The sequence below is a fragment of the Mustela nivalis genome (genome assembly GCF_964662115.1).
Source record: "Mustela nivalis genome assembly, chromosome: 1".
Lineage (NCBI taxonomy): Eukaryota > Metazoa > Chordata > Mammalia > Carnivora > Mustelidae > Mustela > Mustela nivalis.
In genome coordinates, this window is record NC_139020.1 from 128,855,562 (window position 1) to 128,872,315 (window position 16,754).

Here is a 16,754-nt window from a genome sequence, read left to right on the forward strand (position 1 = left end):
CTGTGTTTTTCTGTCTTTACCCATGTCCTTCTCTCTCTTTGCCTTTGTGTCTCTCTTTGCCTCTGTGTGGGTGTGTGCTTCTCTCTCTCAGCTTAAAATTTTCCAAATCTAACAACTTAATATCAATAGGGTCATTATCTATTTAGTTTCTTTTTTAAACTATCCTTGGCATAGCATACTTTATTGCTATTGGTATTTAGGACAAGAAAAAAAATCTAAAAACACTGATAGAGAGGAATTTAGGATCTCAAGCATGTATAAATGGAAAAAGAGCTCATTAAATCTCCAAATTATTAATTTTAAAACTGTGATAACTCAATGAGAGTGGACCAAAACACTATCTCTTCCCATCTGAGAAAAAAATAGTCTGATGAACAAACCAATTATAGTACCAAGTGTAAACTAGATTGCTGGGAAAAAGCACTTTAGAGCACCAATTATGTGTACAGACAGATTCTGCTGATTATAAGTGAATGTTAGCTATTCATTAAGGCAAGTTCTGCAGAACCCATACTAGAAAACATTTTGCAAAGATGTTCTTTAAGAGTTACAACCTATGCATATTAATGAAAATGTATTTATAGTAGAAACAGTCTTAATTAAAGGCCCTTCAACCAAATCATGGATGAACCAGAGCTCTCCAGTTCTTTCTAACAGATACTGATTGTCGCTTTGCCATAGGGAATGCTTGTGCCTAGTAGGTGCTCTCCAGCACATCCATTAACTTCTACCCCTCTAGGTGAGATGTGTGCTTACCTGAGTGATTGTGCTTGTTCCTGAACTTAATCATGCCAGTTGTGCTTCTTACAGTAAATTTGTGACTTAGATGTGACAAACTGATGAAGAATGAGTATGAGTGTCATCTTTGCAAGGAAAACTGAGTTAAATGTTTACCAAAAAAACTTGAGTGTGACAAGTTGCAAAAAAAAAAAAAAAATGCTGATAATAATTGACAAGATAGTGCTAAAAAGTTGGGTTAAAAATGTAAAAATTTAGTATATTGAATTCAGTTGCTAAATTTTCATTTCATTTTAAAGAAGGTAAACCTGGAAAACAATATATATTGCAGGTAGTTTATGCAAAGAAGATGAAGGGACCTCTAATTAGAAAATACTAGATGTTGGGGCACCTGGGTGGCTCAGTGGGTTAAGCCTCTGCCTTCGGCTCAGGTCATGATCCCAGGGTCCTGGGATTGAGTGAGCCCCACATCGGGCTCTCTGCTCTGCAGGGAGCCTGCTTCCTCCTTTCTCTCTGCTTGCCTCTCTGCCTGCTTGTGATCTCTGTCAGATAAATAAAGAAAAAATCTTAAAAAAAAAAATACTAGTTGTTGGTTGTGCATCAAAAAATGGGGAAAAATGTACAATGATATGTTTTAAGTTGATATAAATGCTTTCATTATGTCATTTCACTTAAAAATTGTTTGCTCTGTTTACCCAAGTACTAGCCCAAATCACTGTGGATGTCATGATGGGATGTCTCCTATCCATTTGCATAGGAGAGCTCCTATGATCCTTAAAAACATAATTATCCTATGAACTTTTCATTGATTCAAATAAGACTTTTCCCTAGTTGTTTTACTGTAGAAGAAATTTCCTCAGGCAATACCAGGGATAGAGCCTGTTTCTTTGTTCAGACTCCTGGCCTAGAAACTTAGATGTTACAGTTAACGCTGTATCTTGTAGTTTTATCCAATCCATTCCTCAGTGGCAAACGTTTCATAAAAATTCTAGGTTAGACCATCTGTCCTAGAAGCTGAGACACTATGTAGGAAAACTTAGAAAGTGTCCTTATTTAAACTGATTCCTGTCAGGTGTTGGATGACATCTGGCATTTTTTCTTGACCAATAAAAGGTTGGCATTAAGTGTCCATTCTCTAAAATCTCATCAGGAGAACCTTCTATTTCAAGACGGCCCTTATTGGGAAATCAGTTTTCCTAAAACTTGAGTCCTTTATAACATTTTACTCATTTTAAATGTTCTTCATGGTCTTCCCAGTAAGAACTCATCCACCCCCAAAAGACAAGCATGGCAGGCCCTGGTTGCATTAGGGAGGATGGCCCTGCCAGGAGCCCCACAGGTTCTGCACTGCCAGTTACAGGACCCTTTAATTAGGGCTGCAATTTAGAAAGTTGAAACATTCAGTTTCCTTCCCCTGATGGCGCTTTCACGTTGGTTTTGTTAGCTAGCGAACACATTATCAGGTCCCTAATTGATCATGAAGTGGATTCTAGAGAAATGCTTGCTTGGTAACATTTTCTATGAGAAGACTGTGCCATCAAGAATTTGGTTTAAAATGACCTCATTTTATTAAGAGTGGCATCTCCGGCTGTTAGTGTAGTAAAAGGAGCTTGAAATGACATCGGTGGCTATGTTTTTCTGTAACTTCTGAAGATTACCACACAGCAGGTAAAGCTCAGTGACATCTTCATAGTGCTTTTCCAGTAATTTACTGTGCCCAGCTAACATGCAGTTGTAAAAGTCACAGTGGTTAAGCATGACAATATAAAGCCTTGCGCAAACTTGCAATATTCTCTTGCTGTGAAGGAACAAATGCTATCAAAAGCTTGAAGATACTTATTTTTCCTCATAAACATTAACTATTGTGCAACAGAGTGTGAGATTTTACATATAGTTACCTGAGTCCTGTCTGGCAGCTCAATGATAAAGCATAAAATCTCATTTGCCCACAGCGTAGCAGACGAAGGTAGGGTTATTAAGACAGGTGATACCTAATATCATCTCTAGCTGACGCAGACAGAGTCTACCTTCCTTACCTAAAATTGTGTCACTGAACTGACAGAGGAAACTCTCATTGCATATCACTTAATATGAGATCAATATCAGCTGAAGATAGCATGGAAACTTACCAAATCAAGGACAGCTTGTCACCTGCTCAGTGACTCTCAAATAACATGACAGGTATTTATTTTATCAGAACCTCAACTGCTTGCAAGAAACTTTATGATAGTGGCAAAAAGCAAAAAACAACAAACAAGAAATAGGCATCCCTGCAAACTCACTCATTTTACAAACTTTCTGTTCTTTTTCCCAAGTGGCATTCTTCTTTCTTCCTAGAATCAGTAGCAAACGGTTAAACTTTGAAGAATGACTTTGGAAATCCGGGATAACTATTGGTAATTTCATTCCCTGAAAATTCAGTCACTCAAGACATGTATGAGGAAGACTACATTTTTAACATGTTAACTACGGAGTTATTTTTTCTCAAATTTCCCCTTGTTCTTTCAAATGCTTCCCATTGAGGGATAGACAGCTGGTAGTGCTGTTAATCCTTGCAGTTAGTCTAGAGATGACGAGCTGTGATCCTTTTCCTTGTGATTTAACCATCAATGACTCTGTATACTGTAAGCACCTACTGTGTGTCTATGGTGCAGCAGGCACTGGGGACTTGTAGGCCCTGCCCTTGTGTCTACTGGGCAAGACAAATCATTAAACAGATAAATGTATAGGAGTGTGTGAAAATACATATATTCTTGAAAACTTCAAATTGAGATGAATGCTATGAAGTAAGGGTAAATGATATCTGAGGCTCCCCTCATTTAAGATGTTGTGACCCTCTAATGTGAGCAGCAGCTACTGCACCCACTGGGGATGGAGCCAAAGGAAACAGATTTCAACCTCGGCTTAGATGATGGTAGTTTTTTATTTGTTGTGTCGCTTTTTTTGATTCAGTATTCACCTGTTTAACAAGGAGAGATTATTAAATCTACTCCCGACTTTATTTTTTGAGGGGGGGTGGTGGATTGATTGATTAATTAATTGATTTATGGATTGCTTTATATTTTAATTCTAGTGTAGTTAACATAAATCTGCTCAGGACTTTTAAATAGAGTTTTCATTCATTTAGCAAGGCGGCAATTATGTTAATCTTCCTTTCTTAACTGAAGAGCTCTCATTTTTTCTAATTTTCAAGGAAATACAGTATCTTTATATGAAATTTTTTAAACAAAAGGAAAATATTACCCACAATTCAACACAGAGATAATCAGCATTAATGATTTTGTTATTTCCATCCCATCTTTTTGCTACACAGTTTTAATAGTAGAAGGCAAACAGTTTGCACAATTTGCCTGTTGTTATTTTCATGAGACATTATCATAGCAGAAACCTGTCATTTGTGGCTGCCCTGCATCTTTAGACAGCCTCCCTACATTGCAACAGACTCTTGGACTGTGGGTCCTGCCTTCCCCAGATAGAGAAAAATGCACAAAAACTGATAAGCAAACAAACCCCACATCTCCCACCTCCCTTGAGCTGGGGTATCAGGGTATGACCTAGATTCCATCAGTCAGCTGCACCCACCAGAAACTTTGCCATGGGTGTGAGCAGAGTAAAGGAACAGGTTAGGCACTGGGTATCCCTTTTGTTAGCACAGGGGTCGGAGGAAACAGCATGGCCTGGTTGAAAAGGCAGCAAGCCACTCCAGTGGCCTTGTTCTGGCTGACGCTCTTGGAAATTTAGCCATTAGCCTGCTCCCCAGCCCTCCTGCTGCTGCCGTGAGCTCTCTGTTTTCTGGAACAAATTCCCTTCTGCTTAAACCTCAGACAGTGGCTGCTTTTACCTGTACCTGGGAGCCCTGACCAATGCAATAGGCACATTCAGGTGTTACCAAAATCACTGCTAGCACTTTGGGTTCGGGAAAACTGAACCTCTGTGGGGTGCCTGGGTGGCTCACTGGGAGCCTCTGCCTTCAGCTCAGGTTATTATCTCAGGGTCCTGGGACTGAGCCCCGTGTTGTGTTGGGCGCTCTGCTCAACAGGGAGCCTGCTTCCCCCCTCTCTCCACCTGCCTCTCTGCCTACTTGTGCTCTCTCTTTCTCTCTGTCAAATAAATAAATAAAATCTTTAAAAAAACAAAAACAAAAAACTGAGCCTCCGAAACTTTGACTCACTTAGGCTGATTTTTATTTATTAATTCAAGTCTTCAAATGTAGGATCCTCTAAGGGATTTAAGGTCACAGTATTTCATATTCTTTTATGGGTAGAAATATCATAAGAGTACAAAACACCCTTTATTAAAGTTGTTTCATACTCTTTAATATATAAATTTAAAATGTAAAGGGACATAAAAAAATATAGTGGCAGAAAGCAATACTGATTCAAAAAAGTTGTACAACAATTAAAAAATGAAAAAAGCAGGAACTAAACTTACTTAAAGGAGTAGCTGAAAAAAAATTTGTAGACATTGTGGAGAGTATACTAGGATGGAATTTTATTTTATTTTATTTCAGTTATTTATTCTCTTAGCAATTTAAAAAGCATATTTTAATGTCTGTATCCAGAGAAAAGAACAAAATTTTTTATGGGTCACCACAATAGGCCATATCTAAGAACTGCTTTTGTTTTTAACCATTAAATTCCTGATCTCAGCTCGTTTGGGGGCTAGAACTGATTCACCTGGTCTTTTCCTCTCTACCCCTGATCAAAGCATTAGAAGGGATTTGGGGGCTCAAATGGCATGACGGTGCAGTGCAAATGCTCATAGCATTTGCTGAGGGGCAGAGCCCAATTTCAGACTCTGTATGAGGCTCTGGGCAGCCATAACCAAACACCTTAAGATAGGAAATCCCATACTTCTGTTACTTGACCAGCTGTTGATGGTCAAACACCATGCCATACACTGGGGATCCAAAGATAAGAAAGATAAACCTCTTGCCCTCCAAGAGAGCTCAGTCCCATGGGAGAGACCAGCAAGTACAAAAATAATTGAACAACTTCATGATAAATGCTCTAATAGAGCTTGGTGGCAGATGGGAATCCCTAATCATTCTTTGAGAAGAGAAGAAAAATCAAAATCTATAGACTAGCATCCCAGGTCATTCACTTTGGCAAATGCAAACTACTTTTTACTGTGCAGAATCACCTTTTCTCTAGGTGGACTCCCGAGAGGCAAAAGATATGAGTTTATCATTCTTTACTATTTTCCCTATGTAAATCAAACCCAGGAGAGGAATGTCCACATTTGCATCATCTGAATAGTTTGTGGAAGTTAATAAGCATGTGAGGTTTTGGTTTTTGTTTTTTTTTTTTAAGAGAACTACTAACAAAAACTACTTAATTTCTATACATATATACCATTCTCTACATACCACTCTGGTACACACACACACACACACACACACCACACACACAACCAGAGTATATATTATGGAATGTGGAATGAAAATGTTATAGGTAGAGGTTCTTTTTAAAAGATCTATAAAACTAGCAGGCTCACAAATCACCCTTTTCTTCCTTTTTCCTCACTCATCTATACTGTTTTTATCCAAATATGTTTTATATAACAAGATTTCAAAAATAAGTGTGAGGAACCATCCCATTACGCCATGTTCTGCCCTAGAGGATTCGCTTAGTTTGGGGTCCCTGGGAAGTAAACCCTGAGACAAAGATTTGTGCGCCAGTGGTCAACTAAGCAGTGAGGGAGTGGGGAAGTGAGAGAGAGGGAAGGAAAGCTGATCAAGGGCATATTACCAAGTTGGTCACCACTTTGGGCAACTGGAGCTTAATTCTGTGAAGGAACCTTGGAAGCCAGTGTAGAATAGGCACCTCTGAGTCTTTCTGCCCGAGGGGCGAGGACCATCTGACTTCATTCTCTGGGAGTATTAACTCCCCCATTCTCTCAGCCTGCCAGAGCCTGGGCCCTAACAGCCAGAGAGAGGCCTCAGGCACCACTGCAGTTGCTGGCAGGTAAAGACTGGATCCACGCACAGGAAACACTAATTGTTCAAGGAGTATGGGGAGGGCACCAAGCCTGTCTCCCACAGGATTAAAAATAAAGTTCCTCCATTTTAAATTCTAGCCGAATTTATCTATATCCTAAGGATGGCTAAGATATAGTGATACCTAGACAAAGTAAAGTGTCTTTAGTAGTGAATAATGAAACTGAAAATCAATTATAACCTACGGATAAATTCCATTTCCTAGGCTTTTCAAGATTGACTTAGTTTCCAAACACATTAGCAGTGTATAGAAGTATCACATACAGATAATAAGCAAAAAATAAATAATTGATAAGAACTAATAATACAGATAGTAAACAAAGAACAAATAAATAAGAGTAGAATTATTTCAGACATTTTAGTTTGGCAAATATGCTACCCTGGCTCCTGTCTAGATTATATTGTCATTTGTGGTGACAACTTCCATGCTGTGTTTCAATGCTGGTACCATAACAAATTATGCAAGTTGCCATTTATTTTTAAGGAACAGAAGAGAGTAAACAGAAACTTGTGGAGTAGGAGGTTTGACGACAAATATGGCCTAGATAAAAAATTTCTAATAATTATGTGAATTCAATGACTTTTCCCATCTGTATAAATTTGAAAAAAACAGAAGTGGCTTGAGTACCTGTTTCAGGACTGGAAACCATACTGATGCCCACTCTGAGTTCTCTGCAGGGACCCTCTGGTGTCAGTGCACAAACAGAACTGGCTTCAGGATGTGTCCTATCCAGTCCTTTTCCAGAGGACTTCTTAGAGGTTACATGGAGAAGATAATAAAATGTCTACCTGATTTACCCTTTGCCCAGGGGCTTCTCTTTTCTCTTGAGCAAAGAGTTTATAGGCAAGCCAAGAAATCCATGAGTGAGTATTAATCATCAGGTAACTACTTCTTTAATCTGCCTCTGCAAGTCAGCATTGGTTTCGACCCTGTTGAAAGCCTGTATATTCGTGCATTCACTATAGTGTGTCTATTTCCTCCCCCATTTTAAACCACAGCCTCCTTAAAAGCAGCTGGGACTGGCTTATGAAAAGCTTCATTAAGAAGAAATTGCCCTTTGCTCTCAGTTTAGCCAAAAAAATGAGTACATTCCCTTCACAGTGGACAGCTTTCTGGAGCTTCTTTCTATAGACTGCAAAAGCTCTCCTTATAACCAGGAATCTATAATTAGATTCAACTCTAATTTCCCCCTCAAAACCAGTTATAACTCCTCTTCTCCCCTTTCCTTTTCCTCTATACCACATTAGAAGTGGTCAGGCCATTCTATTTTTCTTATTTATACAGATGAGCCAGTCACTGAATATTATGGCTTGATTATTCTAAGAGACATTGATGACTCTCTACTCATCTCCCCACATCTCCATCATCATATGCTCTAAAGAGGAGGACACTCTCCTCAGCCTCTGGAATGAATCATAATTAACCTAAGTCTATCATGTCATTCTATTTCCCTTGCCAGGGATTAGTTTAAACATCCTGTGAGATATGAGAAATCTTTGGGAGTTTTCTGGGGAAGATGTTCCTCACTGATAAAAAGAGAAGTGTGGGAGGAAACCCTTCTTTAATCTGCCTCTGCAAGTCATCATCTTTTTCATGTGACACCTTGAACTTTGGCAGCCAGGTGGGATCATGAAGGAAGCCACCTTAGGATGACAGGCTGAATGACAGAAAAGGGAAGGCACCAAGGTCCTTCATGATGTTGTGAGCTGCTGACTCTGTCAACCCTGAAAGTGCTCGCTCTCTCTCCTCTCGCTCTCTCTCTTTCTCTCTCTCGACTTCTTGTTAGGGAGGTAAATCTTTCTTATGATGTAAGCCATTTTGGTGGCTAAAGACACCTGATACTAACACTTTGCTACAAGAAGGAAGAGAAGACTTTAATTTTTTATTTTATTTTATTTTATTTTTTTAAATAAACATATAATATATTTTTATCTCCAGGGGTACAGGTCTGTGAAACGCCAGGTTTACACACTTCACAGCACTCACCATAGCACATACCCTCCCCAATCTCCATAAACCTGCTTCCTTTCTCCCAACCCCCCTCCCCCCTGCAACCCTCAGTTTGTCTTGTGAGATTAAGAATCACTTATGGTTTGTCTCCTTCCAATCCCATCTTGTTTCATTTATTCTTCTCCTACCCCCCTTAACCCCCCATGTTGCATCTCCACTTCCTCATATCAGGGAGATCATATGATAGTTGTCTTTCTCCGCTTGACTTATTTCGCTAAGCATAATACCCTCTAGTTCCATCCACGTCATTGCAAATGGCAAGATTACATTTCTTTTGATGGCTGCATAGTATTCCATTGTGTATATATACCACATCTTCTTGATCCATTCATCTGTTGATGGACATCTAGGTTCTTTCCATAGTTTGGCTATTGTGGACATTGCTGCTATAAACATTCAGGTGCATGTGCCCCTTCGGATCACTACATTTGTATCTTTAGGGTAAATACCCAGTAGTGCTATTGCTGGGTCATAGGGCAGTTCTATTTTCAACATTTTGAGGAACCTCCATGTTGTTTTCCAGAGTGATTGCACCAGCTTGCATTTCCACCAACAGTGTAGGAGGGCTCCCCTTTCTCCACATCCTCGCCAGCATTTGTCATTTCCTGACTTGTTAATTTTAGCCATTCTGACTGGTGTGAGGTGATATCTCATTGTGGTTTTGATTTGTATTTCCCTAATGCCGAGTGATATGGAGCACTTTTTCATGTGTCTGTTGACCATCTGGATGTCTTCTTTGTAGAAATGTCTGTTCATGTCTTCTGTCCATTTCTTGATTGGATTATTTGTGCTTTGGATGTTGAGTTTGCTAATTTCTTTATAGATTTTGGACACTAGTCCTTTATCTGATATGTCGTTTGCAAATATCTTCTCCCATTCTGTCTGTTGTCTTTTGGTTTTGTTAACTGTTTCCTTTCCTGTGCAAAAGCTTTTGATCTTGATGAAATCCCAATAGTTCATTTTTGCCCTTGCTTCCCTTGCCTTTGGCGTTGTTCCTAGGAAGATGTTGCTGCGGCTGAGGTCGAAGAGGTTGCTGCCTGTGTTCTCCTCAAGGATTTTGATGGATTCCTTTCTCACATTGAGGTCCTTCATCCATTTTGAGTCTATTTTTGTGTGTGGTGTAAGGAAATGGTCCAATTTCGTTTTTCTGCATGTGGCTGTCCAATTTTCCCAACACCATTTATTGAAGAGGCTGTCTTTTTTCCATTGGACATTCTTTCCTAATTTGTTGAAGATTAGTTGACCATAGAGATGAGGGTCTATTTCTGGGCTCTCTATTCCATTCCATTGATCTATGGGTCTGTTTTTGTGCTTGTACCGTGCTGTCTTGATGATGACAGCTTTGTAATAGAGCTTGAAGTCTGGAATTGTGATGCCACCAACTTTGGCTTTCTTTTTAATATTCCTTTGGCTATTCGAGGTTCCATGGCTATTCGAGGCTTTTCTGGTTCCATATAAATTCAAGGATTATTTGTTCCATTTCTTTGAAAAAGATGGATGGTACTTTGATAGGAATTGCATTAAATGTGTAGATTGCTTTAGGTATCATAGACATTTTCACAATATTTATTCTTCCAATCCAGGAACATGAAACATTTTTCCATTTCTTTGTGTCTTCCTCAATTTCTTTCATCAGTACTTTATAGTTTTCTGAGTATAGGTTCTTTGCCTCTTTGGCTAGGTTTATTCCTATGTATCTTATGGTTTTGGGTGCAATTGAAAATAGGATTGACTCCTTAATTTCTCTTTCTTCTGTCTTGTTGTTGGTGTAGAGAAGTGCAACTATTTCTGTGCATTAATTTTATATCCTGACACTTTACTGAATTCCTATACAAGTTCTAGCAGTTTTGGAGTGGAGTCTTTTGGGTTTTCCACATATAGTATCATATCATCTGTGAAGAGTGATAGTTTGACTTCTTCTTTGCCGATTTGGATGCCTTGAATTTCCTTTTGTTGTCTGATGGCTGAGGCTAGGACTTCTAGTACTATGTTGAATAGCAGTGGTGATAATGGACATCCCTGCCATGTTCCTGACCTTAGTGGAAAAGCTTTCAGTTTTTTTCCATTGAGAGTGATATTTGCGGTGGGTTTTTTATAGATGGCTTTGATAATATTGAGGTATGTGCCCTCTATCCCTACGCTTTGAAGAGTTTTGATCAGGAAGGGTTGCTGTACTTTGTCAAATGCTTTTTCAGCATCTATTGAGAGTATCATGTGGTTCTTGTTCTTTCTTTTATTACTGTGTTGTATCACATTGATTGATTTGCGGATGTTGAACCAAACTTGCAGCCCTGGAATAAATCCCACTTGGTCATGGTGAATGATCCTTTTAGTGTACTGTTGAATCCAATTGGCTAGTATTTTGGTGATAATTTCACATCTGTGTTTATCAAGGATATCGGTCTGTAGGTCTCTTTTTTGATGGGATCCTTGTCTGGTTTTGGGATCAAGGTGATGCTGGCCTCATAAAATGAGTTTGGAAGTTTTCTTTCCATTTCTATTTTTTGGAACAGTTTCAGGAGAATAGGAATTAGTTCTTTAAATGTTTGGTAGAATTCCCCCGGGAAGCCGTCTGGCCCTGGGCTTTTGTTTGTTTGGAGATTTTTGATGACTGTTTCAATCTCCTTACTGGTTATGGGTCTGTTCAGGCTTTCTTTTTCTTCCTGGTTCAGTTGTGGCAGTTTATATGTCTCTAGGAATGTATTCATTTCTTCCAGATTGTCAAATTTGTTGGTGTAGAGTTGCTCATAGTATTTTCTTATAATTGTCTGTATTTCTTTGGTGTTAGTTGTGATCTCTCCTCTTTCATTCATGATTTTATTTATCTGGGTCCTTTCTCTTTTCTTTTTGGTAAGTCTGGCCAGGGGGTTATCAATCTTATTAATTCTTTCAAAGAACCAGCTCCTAGTTTCGTTGATTTGTTCTATTGTTTTTTTGGTTTCTATTTCATTGATTTCTGCTCTGATCTTTATGATTTCTCTTCTCCTGCTGGGTTTAGGGTTTCTTTCTTGTTCTTTCTCCAGCTCCTTTAGGTGTAGGGTTAGTTTGTGTACCTGAGACCTTTCTTGTTTCTTGAGAAAGGCTTGTACTGCTATATATTTTCCTCTCAGGACTGCCTTTGTTGTGTCCCACAGATTTTGAACTGTTGTGTTTTCATTATAATTTGTTTCCATGAATTTTTTTCAATTCTTCTTTAATTTCCTGGTTGACCCATTCATTCTTTAGAAGGATGTTGTTTAGTCTCCATGTATTTTGGTTCTTTCCAAATTTCCTCTTATGATTGAGTTCCAGCTTCAGAGCATTGTGGTCTGAAAATATGCAGGGAATGATCCCAATCTTTTGATACCGGCTGACACCTGATTTAGGACCCAGGATATAATCTATTCTGGAGAATGTTCCATGTGCACTAGAGAAGAATGTGTATTCTGTTGCTTTGGGATGAAATGTTCTGAATATATCTGTGATGTCCATCTGGTCCAGTGTGTCATTTAAGGCCTTTATTTCCTTGTTGATCTTTTGCTTGGATGAGCTGTCCATTTCAGTGAGGGGAGTGTTAAAGTCCCCTACTATTATTGTGTTATTGCTGATGTGTTTCTTTGATTTTGTTATTAATTGGTTTATATAGTTGGCTGCTCCCACGTTGGGGGCATAGATATTTAAAATTGTTAGATCTTCTTGTTGGACAGATCCTTTGAGTATGATATAGTGTCCTTCCTCATCTCTTATTATAGTCTTTGGCTTAAAATCTAATTGATCTGATATAAGGATTGCCACTCCTGCTTTCTTCTGATGTCCATTAGCATGGTAAATTGTTTTCCAACCCCTCACTTTAAATCTGGAGGTGTCTTCGGGTTTAAAATGAGTTTCTTGTAGGCAACAAATAGATGTGTTTTGTTTTTTTATCCATTCTGATACCCTGTGTCTTTTGATTGGGGCATTTAGCCCATTAACATTTAGGGTAACTATTGAGAGATATGAATTTAGTGCCATTGTATTGCCTATAAGGTGACTGTTACTGTATATTGTCTCTGTTCCTTTCTGATCAACTACTTTTAGGCTCTCTCTTTGCTTAGAGGACCCCTTTCAATATTTCCTGTAGAGCTGGTTTGGTGTTTACAAATTCTTTCAGTTTTTATTTGTCCTGGAAGCTTTTAATCTCTCCTTCTATTTTCAGTGATAGCTTAGCTGGATATAGTATTCTTGGCTGCATGTTTTTCTCATTTAGTGCTCTGAAAATATCATGCCAGCTCTTTCTGGCCTGCCAGGTCTCTGTGGATAAGTCTGCTGCCAATCTAATATCTTTACCATTGTATGTTACAGACTTCTTTTCCCGGGCTGCTTTCAGGATTTTCTCTTTGTCACTAAGACTTGTAAACTTTACTATTAGGTGACAGGGTGTGGACCTATTCTTATTGATTTTGAGGGGCATTCTCTGCACCTCCTGGATTTTGATGCTTGTTCCCTTTGCCATATTGGGGAAATTCTCTCCAATAATTCTCTCCAGTATACCTTCTGCTCCCCTCTCTCTTTCTTCTTCTTCTGGAATCCCTATTATTCTAATGTTGTGTCGTCTTATGGTATCACTTATCTCTCGAATTCTGTCCTCATGGTCCAGCAGCTGTTTGTCCCTCTTTTGCTCAGCTTCTTTATTCTCTGTCATTTGGTCTTCTATATTGCTAATTCTTTCTTCTGCCTCATTTATTCTAGCAGTGAGAACCTCCATTTTTTATTGCACCTCATTAATAGCTTTTTTTATTTCAACTTGGTTAGATTTTAGTTCTTTTATTTCTCCAGAAAGGGCTTTTATATCTCCTGAGAGAGTTTCTCTAATATCTTCCATGCCTTTTTTGAGCCCGGCTAGAACCTTGAGAATCGTCATTCTGAACTCTAGATCTGACATATTACTAATGTCTGTATTGATTAGGTCCCTAGCCTTCGGTACTGCCTCTTGTTCTTTTTTTTTGTGGTGAATTTTTCCACCTTGTCATTTTGTCCAGATAAGAGTATATGAAGGAGCAAGTAAAATACTAAAAGGATGGCAACAACCCCAGGAAAATATGCTTTAACCAAATCAGAAGAGACCCCAAATCGTGAGGGGGTCGAAAGGGGACAAAAAGAGGTTCAGAGGCGCACCTGGGTGGCTCAGAGGGTTAAGCCACTGCCTTCTGCTCAGGTCATGATCCCAGGGTCCTGGGATCGAGTCCCACATCAGGCTCTCTGCTCAGCAGGGAGCCAGCTTCCTCCTCTCTCTCTGCCTGCCTCTCTGTCTACTTGTGATCTCTCTCTGTCAAATAAATAAATAAATTCTTAAAAAAAAAAAAAAGAGGTTCAGAAAGAAAAAAAAAGAGAAAAAAAGAAAGAAAAGAAGAAATTAATAAAAGAAAACGAATAAAGAAAAAGTATAAAAAAAGAAAAAATATATATTAGATAAACTAGTTTAAAAACGTTAGAAAAGAAAAGGGTTAAAGCTAAAAAAAATTTAGCAGAAGAAAATAAAAAAAATTGAAAAAGGAAAAAAATTAAATTACAAGACTAAAGAATCATGGGGAGAAAGCCATGAGTTCCGTGCTTTGCTTTCTCCTCCTCTGGAATTCCGCTGCTCTCCTTGGTATTGAAACCGCACTCCTTGGTAGGTGAACTTGGTCTCGGCTGGATTTCTTGTTGATCTTCTGGGGGAGGGGCCTGTTGTAGTGATTCTCAAGTGTCTTTGCCCCAGGCGGAATTACACCGCCCTTACCCGGGGCCGGGGTGAGTAATCCGCTCGGGTTTGCTTTCAGGAGCTTTTGTTCCCTGAGCGCTTTCCGTAGAGTTCTGGAGGACAGGAATACAAATGGTGGCCTCCCGGTCTCTGGCCCGGAGGAGCCAAGAGCCTGGGGCCCCACTCCTCAGTGTGCCCTCAGAGAACAGCACCCAATTACTCCCATCTCTGTGGCCTCCAGCCGCGCTCCAAACTCACCAAGCCTGCGACCAGTTCAAGGTAACCCCGAGCTGGGAGCTCACACCTCAGCTCTGTCTCTGTAGCCGCCTTCCTCATTCTAATACCTCTAAGCTCTGCAACACTCAGACACCCCCGATCCTTCTGTGACCCTGCGGGACCTGGGGCCACACTGTCCCTGCGTGGGCTTCACCCTGGTTTAGCCTCTGGAGTGATGTCCCTCAGCAGAATGGACTTTTAAAAGTCCTGATTTTGTGCTCCGTTGCTCCGCCGCTTGCCGGGATCTGGCCCCTCCCCCCAGGGTCTATCTTCCTGTTGCCTTGGATTCACTTCTCTGCCAGTCCTACCTTTCAGAAAGTGGTTGATCTTCTGTTTCTAGAATTGCTGTTCTTCTTCTCTTCGATCTGCTGTTGGATTTGTAGGTGTTTGCAATCTTTAGATAAGCTATCTGGCTGATCTCCTGCTACCTGAAGTAGTCTCAGCCTGCTACTTCTCCACCATCTTGACTCCTCCCCCCGGAAGAGAAGACTTTTAAAGAAGAGATTAGAATCAGAGATGAAGAATCTGGTGCACACTCATTTGTACTTATAAAGCACTAAGTCTCCTAATTTAAACTGCAAAAGGCATAATGGCTCTTTTCTACTTGAACATTTGTATGAATCTTAAAAAAATCATGACAAAGTGAACTATAAAGAATTATACAAAAACAGATGTATAATAAGAAAAATTCTTGAATAAATGACTAGAAATTATTTGTCATTAGTAAATCTGGAAACTAAGACAACCTGGTATTTAATTTCAAAACCTAATTTTTGTCATTAATTCAAAATTCTCAAATGCCAATTTTTTTAGGAGTTACCAGAAAGTATCAGGATTCAAAATGATTAAAATTTCACCAGTGTTCCCTTCCTTCCCTTGGGTAGAGATAGATGAGCTATGAAAGCAAATAGGAGTAATCTAAAATGAGGAGCAAGAAGGCAAAGAGTGAAGTAAAGAGCATGGATAACTTAGCAGAACAAAGAATACAAAATATATGGGGCGCCTGGATGGCTCAGTCATTGGGCATCTACCTTCAACTCAGGTCATGACCCTGGGGTCCCGGAGTCCAAGGATCGAGTCCAGCATTGGGCTCCCTGCTCAGCCAGAAGCCTGCTTCTCCCTCTCCTACTCCCCCTGCTTGTGTACCCTCTCTTGCTGTGTCTCTCTCTGTCAAATAAACAAATAAAATCTTTTAAAAAAATACAAAATATATAAATCAACGAAGTGAAAAAGACATAAAAAAAAGTCCCTAAAATTTCTGGTTTCCCTCCTCCTCTTCTCTTCTCCCCCCAAATTAAGAAAACATACTTTCATAGATAATAATAAGTATGCTTTTTTCTATAATTCTCTATATAGAGAGGAGAGAAAAATTACTAATATAAGGAATTACTTTGTTTTTCACAGTCTGGACCCTCTCACTTAAGAAATTAAGATGAAGTCATTAGGTGTTAGAAACACAAGGTTGATCATTACAATTTTTTTTATTATGTTCAGTTAGCCAACATATAGTACATCATTAGTTTTTGATGTAATATTCAACAATTCATTAGTTGCATATAACACCCAGTTCTCATCACAACATGTGCTCTTTTTAATACCCAACACCCTGGAGTGCCTGGGTGGCTCAGTCATTAAGCATGTGCCTTCAGCTCAGGTCATGATCCCAGGGTCCTGGGGGTGAGCCCCACATTGGGCTCCTTGCTCAGTGGGAACCCTGCTTCTCCCTCTCTCACTCCCTCTCCTTGTGTTCACTTGTTCACTCTCTCACTGTGTCTCTCTCTGTCAAATAAATAAATAAAATCTTAAAAAAAAAATACCCATCACCTGGTTCCCCCATGCCCCCACTCCCTCCCTTTTATAACCCTCAGTTTGTTTCCCAGAGTCCAGAGTCTCTCATGGTTTGTCTCCCTCTCTGATTTCTCCCATTCGGTTTTCCTTCCCTTGATCATTACAATTTTTAGAAGAAGGAAAACAAAGTTCCAAGAACTATAGGTGATATTTATTCATATAAATGGCATTATGAGAGGCTTTCA

General features: G+C 39.4%; 1 protein-coding gene across 8 annotated transcripts in view; it reads right to left on the reverse strand.

Moving 5' to 3' along the window:
• Positions 1-16,754, reverse strand: part of NEK11 (NIMA related kinase 11) — a 248,879-nt gene that overhangs the window by 198,631 nt on the left and 33,494 nt on the right. The window lies entirely within an intron of this gene.